This window comes from Phoca vitulina, unplaced genomic scaffold (genome assembly GCF_004348235.1).
Source record: "Phoca vitulina isolate PV1807 unplaced genomic scaffold, GSC_HSeal_1.0 scaffold25, whole genome shotgun sequence".
NCBI classification, from domain to species: Eukaryota; Metazoa; Chordata; class Mammalia; order Carnivora; family Phocidae; genus Phoca; species Phoca vitulina.
Window position 1 is genome coordinate 8,813,470 of NW_022589728.1, and position 20,320 is coordinate 8,833,789.

The 20,320-nt window shown below is 44.5% G+C and overlaps 1 protein-coding gene across 2 annotated transcripts in view; it reads left to right on the forward strand.

Annotated features, from left to right (window-relative positions):
• Nucleotides 1-358: 358 nt before the first annotated feature.
• Nucleotides 359-20,320, forward strand: part of LYN (LYN proto-oncogene, Src family tyrosine kinase) — a 116,552-nt gene continuing 96,590 nt past the window's right edge. For both annotated transcript variants that reach the window (XM_032421590.1, XM_032421592.1), the window contains exon 1: nt 359-476. The gene's annotated coding sequence lies outside the window, so the exon portion shown is untranslated. The remainder of the gene's footprint in view (nt 477-20,320) is intronic.

A 20,320-nucleotide genomic window follows, 5' to 3' on the forward strand; every position in this document is an offset into this window, starting at 1 on the left:
AAGACCCTTCTGCCCCCGTCACAGGAGGATGTCGGGCCCCAGCGGCTCCACATTCGCGAGCGGCACGCTGAGAGGCTAAGTTTCTCTGCCTTCAAAGCTCGCGCGACGGCCACACCAAAGACCCAAACCTTGGGCAGGGGCCAAACGGTCACTTCCCCGCCCTCCCGGCGCAGTATGCAAATCCGAGCACCAGGAAGTAGCTGGGACCTCTCGGCCGAGCCCAGCGACAGCCAGTTCCTCTCCCGCCGCTCCGGGCCGTCCGCCGCTCGCTCCCCTGCCGTGGCGCCTCCGGGCCCGACGCGCTGCAGCCTCCAGCCCGCGGCAGGAGGGGCGGCCGCGCCACCCCGGGCCCAGAGCCCGCAGCCTGCCCTGCGCGGGCCCCTCCGGGCCGCCCCGTCGCGCCCCCCGCTCTGAACTCGAGTCACCGTGGAGCGCCGCCGCAGCCGCCGCCGCCCCGCAACTTTCACCGGGAGCTGGTGAGTCCCAGGCGCGAGCGCGGGGGTGGGCGCGGGCGCCGGGGCGGGCCGGGCCGGGGCCGCGGCTGTGCCACTGGCCCGAGTCCCGGGTGCCCGGCCGGCCCTGGGCCGGGGGCTGGGGGTGGCCGCGGGCGCGGGCGCGCGCCGCCTCCTGGCCGCACGGGCGCGGGCCCCGGCGGTGAGGGCACCCAGGTGCCTCCAGCCTGTGGGTGGCCGGGCCCTGGGGAGCAGGGGACGCGGGGGCGGGCAGCTCGGCAGGTGTCCTCCCCGCGGCGGCGCGCAGGGGGGCGGTGGGAGGTGTGGGCGCGGAGGCGGGCGCGCCGCGGGTCCCTCTGGCGCCGATCCGAGGGCTGGATGCGCTTCCCGCTCGGGCCACTCTCGGTGCGCCTCGGGGAAGCCCTTCTCCGCGCAGAGCGGGCGCGCGGCGGGGATCCTGGCGGGGACTCCTCGGGTTGCACAATCCGGTCTCCCCGCTGGGCCCCGGGCTCCCCGAGGTGAGGGATAGGGCTCGGCCGGGGCTGCCAGCCAGGCCCGCGGACAGCTGCGCTCCTCGGGAGCCCCGGGCGGGAGCGTGACGTCGAGGGGCTGCGGCAGAGGCTCGTGCGCACCCTCCCGCTGCGCCCGGCGCCTCCCGGCCTGCGGAGGAGCAGTCCCGTGCCTCCGCCCGCGGAGAGGAAGCGAGAGTTATTTTAAGAATTCAGGGGTTGCCTTTCCTTCGCCCTGGGGGAAGGGTGTAAGCGTCAGTTCTCGCTTTCCTGCGTTATCTTGGCCGAGTGCGGCTTCTCCAAGCTGTGCATTTGTAACGTTCCTACTAATAGCTGACGTGGTCGTCTGGTTGTGTTTCCGTGTGTGTGTGTGTGTGTGTGCGTGTGGTGCGTGTGGTGCGTGTGTGTGTGTGTGGTGTGTGTGTGTGGTGTGTGTGTGTGTGTGGTGCGTGTGGTGCGTGTGGTGTGTGTGTGTGTGTGTGTGGTGTGTGTGTGTGTGGTGTGTGTGGTGTGTGTGTGTGTGTGTGTGTTTGAATTATCCCAAACCCACCCAGCTTCTTTGCCAGAAACCCCAGTTGAATCCGGGCCTTGCAGTTTCCTAGCTACGTGTCAACTTGGGCCTATTATTGAAATTACTTTTGTGGGTTTTTTCATCTCAGAGAGAACATGTTTACCTTCTGAGCTATTTATTGCACGTAAAGCCCCAAGCGCATGCATGAGGCATTCCGTAACTGGCGCTGTTATTATTTACTGCAAATAATTCTATCCATTAAGACAGAGTTCCCTGGTTCTTTGCAATTTGTTGATTTTAAACCTGAGACTACATGTGTGATTCAGCCATCTGACCTTCTTAGTAAAGCTGCTTAATAAATACACCAGAGATTTGCTGTCTGCAAAGCTAGGGTCTGGGAATCTCACTCACCCTAAGCACGAGCTAATAAGGATTTTGGCTTACTTCTGATTTGTTGGCTGCCCCCCACGCTGCCTGTAGGGTTTAGGAGGGCAAGCCTGTTGTCCCTGCATAGGTAAAAGCTAAGGGGATCAGGCACTGAAGGAGTATAGGAATTTCCTAAACCCCCAGCAGCCCTTCCTAAGTAAGGTAAACTGTGCTGGAAAAGGGGGGGATTCAGTTAGTCCCGGGTTTTCCTTTGGAGGTAAGGAGATAAATGTCTTGAGGTTTGAAGAAATTTAATTTGATCCCAAGGGGCTTTTGGTGACAGGGCCTCTTTGGATGCAGAGTGGGGTAAAACCCTCTTCCTGGGTGAAGGGGAGAGGTCAGCCCATGTAAGGAAAGAGAAAACAGGAGCTGGAAAAGCTAAGTTTGGGTCTCTCCCATCATTGACCAGAGCTGTGATACGGAATAAATTGGGTTAATGACTTGGGCCCTTTATTCAGCCAACATTTCCTTCATAGCAGTAACCAGTTATTTTCTGATTGGTCCGTGTGTGTCTAGTCTATATTCACCACTGCAATGAAAAGCTCTGTGAAAACAGCTCTGTCTTGTCCAAAACTCTAGCCCCAGTGCTTGTCACACAGTCAAGATTACTTGGAAGAGGGAATGAAGGTTGGCTCTGAGTTTGGCTCTGTGCAAGGCCAAGGAACAAGGCTGGTTCCTAAGGCATCTGAAGCCTGCTGGCTCTCTCTGTCCTGGTTTCTAAAACGGGAATTTTTGACTGTCTAGTTATCCCGGGGGCAGTGTTCTAAGTGGGAATCTCTACGCAGGATAGGTTACTCTGCTGTATCCCTCGGAGCAAGGGCTTGACGTGGAGTGATGTAGCTTGCAAAGGTAGTTCGTCCCGTCAAAAAGACCCACTTTATCTAGGAGTCATAGATGTTGCCAAGATATATGGAGACTTTGCAATATCCTCTGACTCCCAAGGGCGTTTCTTTTAGCAGAAAAGTGGTCCACAGGTTTGTGAATCAATGACTCTCTAAGCCCCTTAGTTCCATTATATTTGTATTCAAAAATAAATCACCAAAACATCTGAGATGTCAGTTGGTTCAAATGAATATGCAGAGTTGTAATTTAACAACATTAAACAATAAAATCCATAAACAAACCCATAGAAATTTAAATCAGTATAAATAAGAATACAGTGTGTACATGTCTACAGTATGAAAAGTTGTTACATCTTGCGCACACTGCTGATCCCAATGACCGCCATGTCCTCAGGCATGGACAGTATTAACATTGAAAGGTCACTACAATCATCAGTTGGGACACTGACCAATGACTCATTGATGACAAAGGTGGCCTCAGATCTCTTTTGGGCTTTACCTGGCAATGACTGTGCTCACACCTTTTGCTTGTCGGAAGCGATTCCTGAGAATTGCTGATTCCAGAGTCAGAAGCCTTTCTGAGCTCTGATTTCATTTGAACCTCTCATGGATCCCAGGGTAGGCAGGGCCAGGTTCAAAAAAAAGAGGTTTGGTGTCATGTCCAAGGTTACAGACCTGGTTACGTGGCACCACTGGGCAGAGTAGGTATGTTTTCTGGCTCTGACTTTAGAGCATTCCCCACTTTTCTGCCTTTACGCCTGTAGTAGGTACTCAATTTCATAAAAGCAAAGGAATGATCACTTAATAAACATTTTTAAACAGGGAACCACAAGGTAATTTTCTTCTATCACTTGGTAATTGTACCATCAAGCAGAGCACTCCAGGCATATTCAGGGAGGTGAGTTTCTGTGCCTTCCAGCACTGCTTCCTGCTTGGGGAGCATAACTGCCAAGGTGACACTTATATTGGCTGTTGCCCAAGCAGCTTGAGAGACCGCCTTGGGGGCTGTCAGGCTTATTGGTTAATACAGAAGTAACCAGGTAATACTTTACCAAAGGATTGCCTCCAGCCGCTGCTGGAAGGGCCTCCCATGAACCCTACAAGCCTCCTTGTGTGGTTGTTGTAACAGTGAGAGCATCATTTGAGGTGAAAATATAAAGGAGGGAGACAGGACCAGATGCTCATTAAACATGCACTCCTTTACTGAGCACCAGCTACGAGCCAGGCGCCCTTCGAAGCCCACACTTTTACAATGGACACACACTGCCTACCATCTTTAAAGATTGGTGACAAAGAGGAAGTTTTTTTTTTTTTTTCCAGTCAGAACTACTGAAAGATTTCTTACAGATGTCCAGTTTCCTGATACTTAAATTGTGAAATGTTGAGTTGACTCTATCATCATTTCTGAAATTTATTTTGAGTAAGTTCCCATTTAGGGGAGAAGCCCAAGTGTAGACAATGTATGGGAATCTGCCAGTTGAGGAATTAGAATTTTTGGAACAGCCCTGTTTCCAGACTTGGACCTTCTTTTGGATATCTTTGGCTTAAGTTAGCTGGAAGGGCTGTCTCGCGTAATTTAGCAAGTTAAAATAATGACTTGGGATGATGTGTTAAAAAGGTGCATCCATGCTGCCAACTTGCAGGGCCCGAGAATATAGCCTTTGTTCTTCATTCTTGGACTTTTTCCTCAATCTTGTTCTGTGCTTCACTTTCCCTTAGTACTTAATGAGTTGCCCACGTTCCTTATTTGCCACAAAAACTTTTTCTTGAAAGTTCTATTTGCCGTCAGGATGTCATTTTCGTTTGCACAGAACTCTTCCAAAGTTTGATTATTTGACCTTCTTTGTTAACCTTCACATATTGCCAATCTCCCTTCTCTGGCCCCTCTGGTCAGCTCTCTGCCCACCCCCCTTACAAGGTCCACAAACCATGAGTCGACACGATAGGAGCTGAGCATTTATGGGAAGAGATTATTGGTTCATGTCGTTGTAACTGTCCATTTCTTATGATGCTGACTTATATAAATGATGTCCCGTAAAATGATATGAATGGGGATACCTTTACAGAATCCATCTGAGCGGGTGTTTCTTAACGCTCTAGGCTGTGCCCCCATTGGGTCGTAGAACACTGGGCAGAGGTCTCCATTTCCTGTAGCCCAGAGGGTCTTTTAAATCTGTCTCATCTCCTTTTGACAGTTCACACATCAGGCAAGTCAAATAATACAGGGTCTGCCCACACTCCCACCCTTCTGGGAACATCGAAACTCACTGTATTGATCCCAAGCCGTGCTGATTGAAAAGCTCTTTGCCAACGCGCCTCTCCAGTCCTCCTTCCTCTCTCTGGTGGTACAGCATCTGGTGGGGAACTGTCACGACTTCCGTGGCCCACTTTTCAGCGCCGGTGAGAATACACAGTGAGACGGGCGAGATGGGTCCGCGTCCAATTTACCTCCAACTGAAACAATGATGTCTTCTTGGCTTTGGGGCCTTCTGGGTGCCTCTGCTCTTCCTGTAAATGTTAACCCCCACGGGGGTGAGGGGAACAGAGAAGATCGTCTCAGAGAGACCCTCTGGAGAGGGAGGACCACTTCTGCTTTCCACGGGGAAGCTGTGTCACGGAGAGCAGAACTGTAGCCAGTGACCTGACAGGAGGCCCGAGGGAGGGGGCTGGCAAGGAAGTGATACTTCCTCCTGCTTCGAAGGCCCCAGACCCAGTCATTTGCCTGCAGCCCCACCTTCCTTGCCACCCAACAAGGCTTTTTCCTCAGAGTTCTTGCCACCACCTTCTGCTCTGTTCATTTTCAGTTTGCCCCTGAGAGAGGGGGAGGGAGGAAAAGAATGAACGTAGCCATCACCGGAGAGCCTTCTATGGCGAAGCCCATGTTGGCCATGCTTGATTTTTCAGCATCAGAAAGATGTACCTTTTGATATTCACCATCATGGAAACTATTAGGAAATCTAAGTGGGTGTTTTGAAATTTTTTAATGTTCAGGCAATATAATATTTTCTTAATCTCGTGAGAATGGTTCAGTTCTATTTTTTAAAATTACTTAAGTTCTAGGGATGCCTGGGTGGCTCAGTCGTTAAGCGTCTGCCTTCGGCTCAGGTCATGATCCCAGGGTCCTGGGATTGAGCCCCGCATCGGGCTCCTTGCTCAGTGAGGAGCCTGCTTCTCCCTCTGCCTCTGCTGCTCCCCCTGCTTGTGCTCTCTCTCTCTCTCTCTCTGACATATAAATAAATAAAAATCTTTAAAAAAAAATTACTTAAGTTCTAGCCTCTAATTAATTTTGGGGGATAGAACGGTGACTTTCATGCTTCTTTGACCACACCCCACATCAAAAAACAGGTTTTACCTTGGGCCTGAATGCACATCTATCTGTATGCAAAAAAGAAAAGAGAAAGAAAGAAACACAATTTGGTGAAAGAACGCCTCCTTCCAGCTCATTGGGTAGTGTGACCCAGAGCAGTTCCTTTGAGACCAGCAGCATGGTGGGATCGATCAGAGTTTAAAGCCCATGGGGGAGCCCAGCAATTCCACAAGCTCCAGTCCGATAAGAGCCTTATTAATTATTAAGCAAATACCAATTAAGATACATCCATACAATGGAACACCTTGTAGATATCTTTAAACACAATATTAAATTACATTACTAAAATGAAAGATGTTTTTAAAAAGTTGAATCACTATATTGTACACCAGAAACTAATCCTGTATGTTAACTCTACTGGAATTAAAATTAAAAAAATAAAATAAAAATAAATTCACAAAATAAAAAAAATAAAAGGCTTAACACAAATGTGTAGGTAACATATGATGCTATTTCTGAAATAAAATATGCATTGGTGGGACACATAATCTGTAAGCTATGCCTATCAGTAATTTTGATACTGAAGTTTTAATAGTGATTATTTCTGGGTTACGGGTGAATGCTGTTTTTTTGCTTTTGTACATCTTTATTTTTTTATTTTTTAAATTTTTTAAATTTTTATTTTTTTTAAGATTTTTATTTATTTATTTTAGAGATCGAGAGAGAGAGAGAGAGATAGCACGAGTGGAGGCAGGAGCAGAGAGAGGGAGCAGGGAGCCTGATGCAGGGCTTGCCCCCAAGACCCCAGGATCCTGGGTTTATGACCTGAGCCGAAGGCAGCCACTTAACTAACTGAGCTACCCAGGCGCCCCCCATCTTTATTTTTTTAAAAAGAGAATCACTTGTATGATTTGAAAATAGCAGTAAAATGAGCAATGACACGAAGCCAGTGTGAGTGCAGGGGGAAGGGAGGAGCAATCAGAAGACATTGGGGCAAAAGTGGCCATTATGGCGCTTGTGTGGATATAATTGTAAGCAGACCTGCCCCTGGAGGAACTCACGCACTATGAATGTGGTAAACAGATGTGACATTTTCTTTCTCTTTTAAGATTTTATTTATTTATTTGAGACAGAGAATGCATGGGAGTAGTGGGGCAGAGGGAGAGGGAGAAGCGGGCTCAGCAGGGAGCCTGAGGTGGGGCTCAATCCCAAGATCCCTAGATCACGACCTGAGCTGAAGGCAGACGCCTAACCGACTGAGCCACCCAGGTGCCCCAGGTATAACATTTTCTTAAAGGAACATCCACTTCTTATGTTTAGTTATATTTAGTTATATTTAGTATGGAGCTTATTTTTTGAGTACCTTGTGCAGGAATCATTCCAAGGCCCAAGAACTTGTTCTAGTGACGTGGTGGTTAGTGTGGAGGACCATTGCCCAGAATACTAAATGTTGGATTTCACTGTGTAAAAGGGAGAATCATTGGAGCCTTTTAGTGAGAAAGTTTTTTTTCCATCACAATCAACTTACTGCCTAGACTCTTGGCTCCATATGGTGCTGCCAAATGATAAAGAGACAGTGAGCACTCATTAACTGCTCTGAATTAGGTGGATGATTAACCCCGGAGCTAACAGAGATTAATTTGGGGCTGAAATGTAACATTTGTTGTTGTTTTACATGACATCAGAAGGCTTAACCTTGTAGTCACTAGCACGTAGGTACTTGATCACTGTCCTAAATGGTCATCTTGCCCAAACATTTATCTAAATATTCTTGATGATGGTAGCACTGTTGAAGAAGTAAGAAATTAATTTGGAGTTGAGGTCTAAGTTTCTGTGGTATTTTAAAGGAGAATATGTTGTAAAGCAGCAGCTTGGTATTGGGATCATGTTATGAGATATATATATATATATATATAAGTTTATCAAAAGAATTACTATAACTAGGAATGGCAGTATTTGGTCAAAATGGCATAATTTGGCAATGATGCCAGCAACTATATTGAATAATCAGATATGTCATACTGATCATCTGTTGTATTCAATGCCTTTGAGGGATTATTACTTTTAAATTTGAGGGGAGATAATATAAAATGGTAAAAAGAAAGTGGGCTTCCAAGTTAAGCAGATCTGAGTTCCTATTTTGGTTCCCCTGCTTATAACTTTAGGTAAGTTACTTAGCCTCACCATTTAGTAATACCCAAGTTTGTGGTGGTGATTGACAGAGCTAACCTATAATTTCCTAATGTTGTTTCTGGTACACAGTAGGCACAGAATAAAAGGGGACTGCATCCTTAAATAATGAGAGGCTTCATGAGAGAGTGACAGACAAATACCATAATAGACACAGTCCCTGGCTTCAAATGAAATTTTAATATGGAGTTTATGGTCATCAATATAATCAAATGAGCACTGTAAGAGTTGGTTTTTGTCGCTCTAAACAAAACCCTGGTTGTTGTCTCTCTGGACAGTGGGCTACACTGACTTTTTGAATTGTTTCAAATTTAATGGATTAAAATGTATATAAAAAAGAAATTCTAACAACTTAAATCTCCTAACTGCCTGTGTATCTTTTACGTTATGGTTTTCAGTTATTTTTAAAGTTTTAAATGAATTAATATAACCACTAAATGAAAATTGTAATTTTCCTTAAATTCGTTTACAAGTCGATAATCTTTCTAGAGTCTAGTAAAAAAAAATTTCTGAACACTTTAGTGAATGACTCTCAAATGTTACATTGTTGCTATAGTTATAAGTCTTTAGCAAAGATAGGACTATACATCCGATTAAACAAATGACATGGCCCGTCTGGTGTCAAGTACCAACCCTTGGGCTCTTGACATCGACTATCTGCCTGGGTATTTGATATTTGAATCATAGAACCTTGTAGAAGGAGGAGATTCTGGTGGTGTGTCTTAACATAAACCTTTGCAGGTAGTCACTTTCCCTTGAACATTGGGTCTCAAATGTTAGTTTCTTCCAAGGTTATCCTAATGCAGGTGGTGGAGGCCACATCGTGAGAAACACCAGGATAGGGTGCTCAAAGTGGCCCGTTTCATTTTTGGACAGCTGTGGATATTAGAAAGCTTATTCTGTCATCCTACAATATTTCATTTCCATAATTTCTGCCTTCTGCTTCTACTTCTGCCCTCTGGCACTGTTTTGACATATTTGAAGCTGTGGCTCTCACTTTGGGATGTGGAGGGACATTATTAATTGCCTGTCCACCCATCACCATCACTCTCTTCCTAACAGAACCCAGATTATTTCAGGATCCATCTTCTCCATGGAAGGTTCAGCAGAAGTTTTCTCCGTCCCCATTGATAGGGTGGCCCTAACTGGTCAGAGGCTCCTCCTCTTGCCAGTGATTGGTTCATAAATGGCTGTACTTTGGGTTGGACAATAGTCAGAAAAGCAAAGTAATGTTCCATAGATGGTCCCAACATATAAATAGAAAAGGAGTGGAAGGGGCGAAGAGAATTGAAGTGAGAGATAAATGAGGAATAAAGAAACAAAAAAAAAAACCTCATGTGAGAGTCAAGAAATTAGAAGAAAAATATTGTAAGTTATCTTGATTACTAAATTTGTAATGTGCACAGTATGTGGTTGTCCACTCTGTATTCTTTTTTTCTCCAGTCACACAGACTGGTGTGGGATTATTTGGGATTACTGGGTTTCCATAACTATAATTTCTTTTTCAAATGTATATTTATTGAGTATCATATGTTGGGTGCTCTGGGGGAAACAAACATTGGACATGTGAGATTCCTATCCTGGAAGAGTTTCTTGTACTCTTTTCTCTCTGGCTGGTACACTGATCACAAGGCTGACAAATTAATATGCCAGAAGGCAGGACAGGAACCTTGCTCAGGAGTTCCCTGGGCACCTTAATCAGTGCCCAGAAACCAATATCTTTGGGAAGAAAGAAGGCAGCATATGAGGTGGATAGAACACAGGATGTGTAATTACCACCTTTGGGCTCAAATTCCAGTTCTGTCCTTTCCTAGCTTTCTGACAAGATGCTGGCCTTGTTAGCCCCAGGGTCCCCCCTGGTTGTGAGGATTCCAAGATGCAGTGGATTCAGAACCAGCTACACGTGAAGCACGTAGTCGGTGGTTGTCATGTAATCGTTGCTATCAAAAGAAATTATCTAGTTACTATCAAAACAACAAAACAACAAAAACAGAAACCAGAAGATAACAAGTGTTGGCAAGGATGTGGAAAAACTGGAACTCTTATGCACTGCTGGTGGGAATGTGAATCAGTGCAGCCGCTGTGGAAAGCATGGTGGAGTTCCTCAAAAAATTAAACATAGAATTACCGTATGATCCAGTAATTCTGTGTTAGTCTATACCCCCCAAAATTGAAAGCAGGGTTCCAATGGATTATGTGTACACCCATGTTCATAGCAGCATTATTCACAAGAGCTGAGAGGTGGAGGCAACCCAAATGTCCATCAAGTGGACACACAAAATGTGGGATGTACGGACACTGGAAATATATTATTCAACCTTAAAAAGGAAGAACATTTTGACACATGCTGAAAGGTGGATGAACCTTCGGAGAACAGTATGGTAAGAGAAATAAGCCAGTCATGAAAGGACACAGACAGCTCTTCCCTGACTTATGTTGGAGTTACATCCAAATAAACCCATGCATTTCATACGCCTAAACCTACTGAACATCAGAGCTTAGCCTCGCCTACCTGAAATGTGCTCAGAACATTTAGGTTGTCCGACATCATCTAACACAAAGACTATTTTATAATAAGGTGTTGAATATCTCATGTAATGTATTGAATAATGTACTGCACATTGCTAGCCTGTGAAATGATCCCAGTTCATGATTCCAAGTATGGTTTCTACTGATTGCATATCACTTTTGCACCATCATAAAGTCAAAAAATCATAGGTCAGATCATCCTAGGTCAGGGAACAACTGTACAGTATGATTTCACTTACCTGAGGTCCTCTTGGAGAAGTCAGATTCATAGAGACAGAAAGTGGAATGGTGGTTGTCAGGGGCTGGGGGAGGGGGACATGGGAGTACATGCTTAACAGGTGTAGAGTTTGAGTTTTGCAAGATGAAAAGAGTTCTGGAGGTGGATGGTGGTGATAGTAACACAAGATGGTTAAGATGTAAATGTTTTGTGTATTTTATCACAATTTAAAAAATGACTTTTTATTCTTTTAAAGATTTTTATTTATTTATTTGAGTGAGAGTGAGAGAAAGCGAGCACAAGAGGGGGGAGGGTCAGAGGGAGAAGCACACTCCCTGTTGAGCGGGGAGCCCAACACGGGGCTTGATCCTGGGACTCCTGGATCATGGCCGGAACGGAAGGTAGACACTTATCTGACTGAGCCACCAGACGCCCCTAAAAAAAAGGATTTTAGAAAAGTTGCTAGGCAAACAGAAATGTAAACAAATAATGAGGGTGGTCTAGAGGATATTTCATTGAGTCTGATAGATTGTCCTTATTCTGAGTGGAGATTTGCCCACCACGATGGCCGGTGTTCACTTCTTTTGAGGGGAGAAGACAGGGTCTTCAATTTGTATTTAATACAGGGCCATGTGGCTTGATGGCTGACAAGATATGGAAGTGGCTGTGGTGTGTGTGAGAGGGTATGAGAGTGGAGAATTTTATAAAGGCAGGGGCTGGATTAGAGGGTAAGGAGGAGGTTTTGAACAATCAAAAGTCTGCTGGGGACCTGGCCAGGGTGAGAAGTGGGCCTTCTCCATCCCTCGAAGTTTGCAGGCATATGCTGAGCGATTCTCTCACAAGACCTTATGTGTGTGTGTGTGTGTATATATATATATATATATATATATATATATATTAAAATTTTATTTATTTGAGAAAGAGAGAGAAAGCACAATCGGGGGGAGGGGAAGAGGGAGAGGGAGAAGCAGGCTCCCTGCTGAGCAGGGAGCCCAATGGGGGCTTGATCCCAGGACCCTGGGATCATGACCTGAGCCGAAGGCAGACGCTTCACCGACTGAGCCACCCAGGCGCCCCTCATAGGACCTTTTAGAACAGGTCCGACTAGATGGCTCTAAAAGGTGCTTTCTGATTTGATAATGCTGTGTTTCCTAGCCACGTACTCACCGATTCCAAATTGCAGGGAAGAATATTGCTGATGGAGTTTTTCCTCATAGGCTTGAAGGGGAGCTTTTTAAAAAGTTTCTCCCAGGCAGGAATGGTCTTTTTCTTTTAATTGAAGTATAACATACATGTAGCAGAGCAGCTTAAAGCCAACCCTCATGTAACCACCCCCACACCCCAGCTCAAAAAGCAGAACGGTGCTCAACCCAGCGTCTCCCTATGCACCCCCAAACAATACTCGCTTCCCTCAAAGGCATCTCTCATCCTGCTCCTAGCTTTAATTTAGTTTCCAGTGTCGGCTTTTTTAACAATAAGGTGTAGGAAACTGAAAAGCAGTACAAAGCCATTTGGTTTGGCAGATAAACAGATTTTCAAGCTGTGGGTTTGGCAGGCCCTGGCCTCTCCCCTGTGTGCGGAATGACTGCAGTTCAATCGGAGAGCAAGTCCTTGTCCTGTTTTAGACCCTGGCTATTCAGCTGCTAAAATTCTCACAGGGGAGTTTGATCAGAGCCTCATTTAAATACGTTTTTTATTCAACCATTAGTTAGTAAAATTAGGCAGCCCTAGCCACATACAGCTTGCTTTTCTGCCCATCTCTGCATAGCTAAGTCAATTTATAAATGCAAATATATAAACGCGGGTGTGATAAAGGTGGTTTCCAGTGACCCTCATGTAATCAAACATCCTGCTATGCGCCACAAAGCTGCCCGTGCCCAGACTTTTGAAAGGACTAACTAGTTTTGGGAATTCAGTGATGCTATTCCTCAGTAAAATAGGACTCCCTTTTCCGATGTGAAGGCACACAGTACCCTTATTACTGACTGTTCTGCCTCACGTAGTTTTGACATTTATTTTTCTTGGAGGGGAGAGAAATCCATGATTTGACCTGTGGAATTTATTAATCCATGAAGTAATGCTTCGTTTATTCACCATTCCGAAAACATTTCTTGGACACTCAGCACTCATGAATATGCATGCATACGACCTGCAGTCCCATCCGTTTTGCGCTCAGAAGCAGAATTGTGCCATATGGACTGAGGAAGTAAAAATACTTGAAAAAGTAGAACGAGGAGTACAAGTTTCTCGCTCATCTGAAATAGGAAGAGCACACACAGGCAGGGAGCACTGAGGTGAGGTCCTCCTGTGAGAAAGTCACAGGTTGTGGTCCAGGTCAAGGCCCGGAGGAACCACATGCCGGGAGGACAGGAGGAGCCCACGGTTGGACTGCCTGCAGCCCCCGGCCCCTGGCCACAGCGCCGGAGCGTGGCCTCTCTGTGTCCTCACCACGTACAGCTCTTGGCAGCTGTGGGTGCTACAGAAGATTGAAGAAGGACTGAAGCCTGGAAATGGAGGGAGGGCAGGGCTAGGCCAAGGAGCCTGACCACAGCAGGGCCATTTCGGGGTGAAGAAGCGTGTTCCTCAGGTGAGGATAAAAAAGAAAAAGCGGAGAAACAACTTAGCAGGATCCCTTCCTTATGCAAGTGAAAAACCAGTGGAAGTACGGTCACTTGTGAGGAATGGGGTGGCCACGGCATGCACTTTGGGGTGTCTGAGGAGCAGTGTAATGCCATGGTCTCATAGATTCAAGAATCAGGACTTGGGTTCCAGTCCACGTGTGTCATGCTCGAGGCTCAGGGCAGGAGGAGATGAAGTTCCTTTCCATTCCCAAGTCGGTAATGACATGCTTGTCTCCTACTCCAGCCCATTGTTGCAAGGCTGAAATGAGGTAACATACCTGAAAGTCCTGGGCGAAATCTCACTGGCCACACACTTGTGGCTATTGTTTGGGGTTCAGCTTCCGTACCCCTAGCCTTTTCTTTCTTTTCAGGCAAAAGGCAAAGGGAAAACATTTTCTTTTATTATTTAGGCTGTCCTTAAGCATGAGAAGTAAAGCAGTTGAAAAAATTAAAAAAAAAAAAGCTAGTTTTATGGATAAAGAAACAGAGGGGATAAAAGTCTTGCCAAATTTGGTCGAGGCCCATCCTCAGGCTCCCTCACCTCAACTTAAAAGCCCTGGTCGCAGGACCCCAGTGAAATCATGGGTGTGGGTAGCTCGGTGGAGACCCGTGCCCTGGCCAGAGAGTGGATTCCATGCAGGCTCTCCCTCCATGCAAACCCTCTGATTGACATTTGGAGCGGCCTTGGCCTATTTCCTCCCGACAAGGAGATGAGGCACAAATGTTAGTACACTGGTTTTGATTCATGTGACTCCTATCATGCCATTTAAATGAAAATCCAGATTTTAGGCTAAGGAAAGTGAAGTCCTCTCTATTGTATCTTAAAAGATACTTTTTCTCCTTCTAATAATAGGTTACATGATGCTTGTCGTCTTACAAATTAAAAACACCTTGAGATCAGGAACAAGCTTCTCAGATGCTGAGCAGACCTCTAAGTTCACCTGTGGCGTTTAGGAGGGGCTTGACTGCATGGGACCCTCAGTTATGACAATAGTACTGCTGGTAATCCCCCACCCCAGCTTTCTCTTAAATTTGCCTTTTCTACCTTGGCTTTCTCCCCATCTAATAAAAAATGTACTACTTAATATGTACTCCAAGATATTTCAAAATCCCTTCAGTAGAGAGATATAGCACTCAAAGCCATCAGAATAACTTTTTAAGATCAATAAACATTTTTTTAAAAGAGTAAGAAAAACTTAAATGAAAGTAGATTTGACTTTAACAAACAGCTGGAGTTTTTTGTTGTTTAAGCTGACTTTTAAAATTTTGCTATACAGTTCTGTGATTTTAAATAAATGTATAGATTCATTCAACCACCATCATAATAAAGATGCGGAATGGTTCTCTCACTCCTGGCGTCTGGCAACTGTTGGTCTGCTCTCTGTCACTATAGTTTTGCCTTTTCCAGAATGTAATATAAATAGAATCCTACTGTATGTGACCTTTTTTACAGTGTGGCCTTATTGAGATATAATTCATGTACCATATAACTTCCCCATTTAAGGTATGCAATTCAGGGATTTTTAGTTCGTTCACAGAAGTGAGCAACCATTGCTACGATCAACTTAAGAACATTTTGATAACACCATAGAGAAATCCTGTACCCACGAGCAGTCACTGTCCATTTCCCTGAACCTCCCCCCATCCCCCTTGCCCTGGGTAGCCACCACTCATCCACTTTCTCTTCATATAGATTCCAGGCAACTGTTTTTAATGATATTTTGTGCATGGCTTCTGATGTTTCCCAGACTCAGCTGTTTCCAGTGTTATTAATTTAACACTGCAGAATTTCTAGGTGTAATTCATAATGCAGTTTCTATAAAGCTCAATATTGTTGCCAAGGTGGGAACCTTTATTCTGTCTTTTATCAAGAAGGGTACTCAAAGTAGTTTTTCTCTTTTAGATCTTCAACCTAAAATAAATAAAGTTCCTCTCCAAGAGAAGCCTCCAAGATTGTAAAGGGCAGTGTTATTAACACTGGAACATAAATCATTTGGGAGGGGATCCTGGAAGGCTGAGCTTTAAATTCTGAGGATAAACTGGGCATTTTGCCCTGCCGCATTCTGCTGCTTACCCCTCCCTGCTGCCCAAGGGTGATGGCGATGTTCCTAACTACCAGGTTTACTTTGTGGGGAGGTGGTCTCTGGAAGCCCCAGCTCCCCCACCTAGAGAATGAACATGACAAGTCGCTTCTCACAGACTCTCAAAAGCATCAAGTGAAGTATGATCATTTGAGCCAATGCTTCTTAGTGAGAGGTAATGTCATGCAGGGACAGTGGACGGAGGACCCGGTCACATGACCTGGCTCTACATTTGCAGGTATAAATTCTCACTGTTGGAGGTATAATCTTGGGCAAGGCACTTGACTTCTGGTCATCTCCATGTGGCCATCTGTTGTGTGACGATTAATTATAGAAGGTCTTTGGAAGTTTAGCTGTGATCATTTATGTGGATATACTCAAAACATAATAGAGTCATAACAAATATTTAATATTTGATTTTCCTTTGGTAAAATAATCATTTTTGGCCATCAGAGTCTTCAGGGAGCTTATTCTGTGCAACTATATGTAAATCACTGAAAAGATTTTGCAAAGGCCATGGCAGTCTGAACTTAGATGCATGCTTGGACTTGAGCCAGCACTGCATTTTGAAATGTTTGTTAAAGCTTAGAAGCACAGTGTGTTGCCAAAAGGGAAAGAATGTTTGGATGAACGATGGATAAGGATGACTTAAGTTTTCCATGCATTGCTTAGTCTCTGTAGGGAGCAAAAGGAACTTTCTGGCCCTCGTCTTCAAATCCAGACGGTCTTACTGAACACTAGCTAATGATGAGACACAGGATCCAATTTGCAATCATTTTTTTTTTTTTTTAGATAAAAGACTGACCTATCAGGATCAGGGAGGAAAAGGAGCTGGGAATGATTGGTTTTGGTGTAGAAGGGAAAGCAACTTTCTTTCTTAATTGCAAGAGTTTTATAATGATGCCAGCACAGTTATGACTTGTTTTACTTTTGTATCAAGCAATATTTACCTTTCACAGAAAATATAATAGAAATAGCAATTTTATGGAGTATGTGTCCTCTGTTAGGTGACCGATTCCTTACAAGGTGTGTTATTGATATTCTTGTTATTGATAAGGAAACCAAGGCTCAGAGATAATAAATTACCCTTATTAGCTCCTTTAGCTACTAAGTAAATGGAACCTGAGCCAGCTTGACTCCCAAGCTGGTGTGTTTTGCAGGCATACCTCGGAGATATTGCAAGTTCAGTTCCCAACCACTGCAATAAAGCGCAAATTGCGATGGTTTCCCAGTGCATAAAAAAGTTCTGTCTACAGTATACTATGGTCTATTAGGTGTGCAATAGCATTATGTCTAAAAAAACAATGTACATACCTTAGTGAAAGAATATTGCTAAAAAATGCTAACCATCATCAGAGCTTTCAGTGAGTCATAATCACTGATCACCGATTGCTATAACAGGTATAATCATAATGAAAAAGTTTAAAATATTGTGAGGATTACCAGAGTGTGACACAGAGGCATGAAATCAGCAAATGTTGTCAGAAAAAGCAAAGTGCAATAAAATGAGGTATGCTTGTATTTAACTTTGAAAGGTTATTTTTATTTATTTATTTTTTAAGGATTTTATTTATTTCAGAGAGAGAGAGAGAGAGAGAGAGGGCATGGGAAGGCAGAGGGAGAGGGAGAAGCAGACTCCCTGCATGGTTTTGTTTTTTTTTTTTTAAGATTTTTTTATTTATTTGACAGAGAGAGACACAGAGAGAGAGGGAACACAAGCAGGGGGAGTGGGAGAGGCTTCCCGCAGAGGAGGGAGCCCGATGCAGGGCTCGATCCCAGGACCCTGGGATCATGACCTGAGCTGAAGGCAGACGCTTAACTGAGCCACCCAGGAGCCCCCTGAAAGGTTATTTTTTAAAAAGTCATGACTATAACATGTGGAAGGTAATGTCCACTTTAGTTTATCAAGTTGACTTTATACATTTACTTAAATGAAAACAGAGGAACATGCTTGCTCCTGAGATTACTAATAAAAATGACGCAGCAAACATTTTTTGAGCACACACTGTGCATCATTAACACTTGCGAAGTTTTTACCCATTTAACCCTCACGACAACCTTTTGAAATCGGTACAGTTATCATCCCCTTTTTGCAGGCAAATAAAGATTAATTAACCACAGTGTCACATGGCTCCGCCGGATGGAGCTGGAACTTGAACCCAGGAAGTCTGGCTGTCAAACTCAACTCCGCTGCTGCATGAATCTAATGTCTAACTAACTGTTGGGTCTTGTAGAAGACAAAAGCCCAGACACTAGAAACCAGTCAGCACAAGAGAGAGCCCCCACTTGTGTCAATTTGGTGTGATTTTTTTACCATGGTCACCACTTGAAAAGACGAAGAGCAAAATAATGTGTTGAAATTGCACTGAAATTTTATAAACATCACATCAAGAGTTTAAAGCACGATCAAGATTAAGCCAGCTGAATTTATCCACATTAACTTCAGCTGGCAACTCAGTCTAATCAATTAGAGTTGTGACCCTTTGCTGGGAAAGAATCATTTTCCTCTTCCGCCAGAGCAAAGTAAATACTTTGTTTTATAGCTAAGGCTGAATCATGACTGGATTAAGCCTTTCCTTCAGTATGTAGCTCACATCTTTCTTTTGCTAATTACTTACGTAGCTTGCATTTTTCTTCCCACTAAGCAGTAACTCTTCAGTATCATACACTTGGTAACTCTTAACCAGGAAATGCTGCTGCAAGTCCTCGCAGTTTGAAGGGTTAACACTGTAGTTAATAGATTACTAATGGCAATGGGTTGGATAATAGGCAAAGGACTTCCAGATGAGGGGAGTTGTATAGCTCTCTCCAGCTCATTCCCCTTCGCTTTTCTTTGTGGCATTTGTGGCAATGGGTCTAGGTGCCTGAGCGAAGCTGCTTTATTCCCTGGGAGGCGTGTCAACGAAACGGCCAGTGCTTTTGCTCAGCCCTTGGGCACATCATGATGGACTGTCTCCTGTATGGTTTATACGTGGCTTGTTCCGTTTCTGAATGGTGGCTCTCTGAAAAGGAGTTAAAAGAAAAACGGATAAGACTTCAACTTTTCCTTTAAAAAAGGAAAACGTATTAGAATCTCTCTGCTTTCTTTCATTGCTGGGGTGTCAGGTGGTTCTTTGAGGAAGCCCCAGATTTCTCTTGTCTTGAGGAAGTCGGTTTAAGTGGAAGTGCTTTGACATCGACTTTAAGAGAAAAGGAGCTGTTTAATCTCAGTGCCAGCCCTTGTGCTCATTCTTGGGCTCGTCCAGGATCCTTTTTCGGTCCACCTTGTGGCCTAACCGGAAACACTTCTGGTGATTTCCCTGGACTAATAGTCCCCAAATATGGCAGCCTCAGGCTTGATGTTGACCAAAGGTGCCGTGTTATGCTTGTTTTCTGTGGGGATGAAGGTGTTGCCGGGGCAGTCTTGCGTCAATATTTTTCATGCCGATTCAGAAGAAACACAGGGCATACACTTAAATAAACTCCGTCGACTGACAGTTTGGAATTGTTGCTGGACCTTCGAGAACCTTCGGGCCATAACACCACTGCGCCTTCCTGAACCTGAGCTGGAGGCAGCAAGGAGGGAGCACCCAGCCGAACAGCTCGTGCTAAGTCCTTATCTGGGTTCCTGGCTCAACCAAAGACGAACAGATGAGAAGAGCCAAAGCCAAAACGGGCATGAGGACTGTGATTTGGGTTAATATACTACCCAGGGCAGTGACGGATTCATTCCCGAACAGACACAGGGGGGCATCTGGGGTTTGAAAAGTCACATGAGTCACTGATTATGTATCATCATTTAAAAAGTGTCTTGTATTGTTATGAATGGGAAGGTGTCTTCACAGTGGAGCAAATAGAAGAGCAGAGCCCTACTCTGAGGTATTTCTTTCAAGCCTTCAGAAGAACTAAGTGACCTCGTGGGGAAGAGTGAAAATGGTAAGGCTTCTGCATGCAAGACTTGTGGGACAAAGTTGAAAAAGATGAAGTAAACTTTAACAAGAGAACAATGATGCACTGAATTACTTCTGGTTTTGACTGCCAGTGGTTCAGGAAATTAACAGATTGGAAATTTTCTGCTGTTCTAAGTTTTTTATTTTTAAGGTCAGGAGAGAAATTATTTCCTCGGAAGCTTCTTTTTATTTCTGTGTTGATAGTTTAATCTGAGGACATTGGGGTTTACTGGGACCCTCCCATTTGAAAGTGATTTCTACCTATTTATTGTTTGTTTATGTAGAATTTAGAGTGTTTTATCCTTTATATAGATTTTGAGGTCTTAAACTTGAAGTGGCATTGTTTTATCAGTCATAAAAGTATTTGTTGGGCACCTGGGTGGCTCAGTTGGTTAAGCGACTGCCTTCGGCTCAGGTCATGATCCTGGAGTCCCTGGATCGAGTCCCGCATCGGGCTCCCTGCTCAGCGGGGAGCCTGCTTCTCCCTCTGACCCTCCCCCCTCTCATGTGCTCTCTCTCCCTCTCTCATTCTGTCTCAAATAAATAAATAAAATCTTTAAAAAAAAAAAAGTATTTGTTCTCTGAGGGTTGATTATAAACAACGAAGTAGAATGACTTTTGAAATAAAGGAAAATGATAGCAATAGTTTTATAATAGATAAATCTGAGATAACTATAAGTGAATTCTGTTTTCCATAAAATGTACC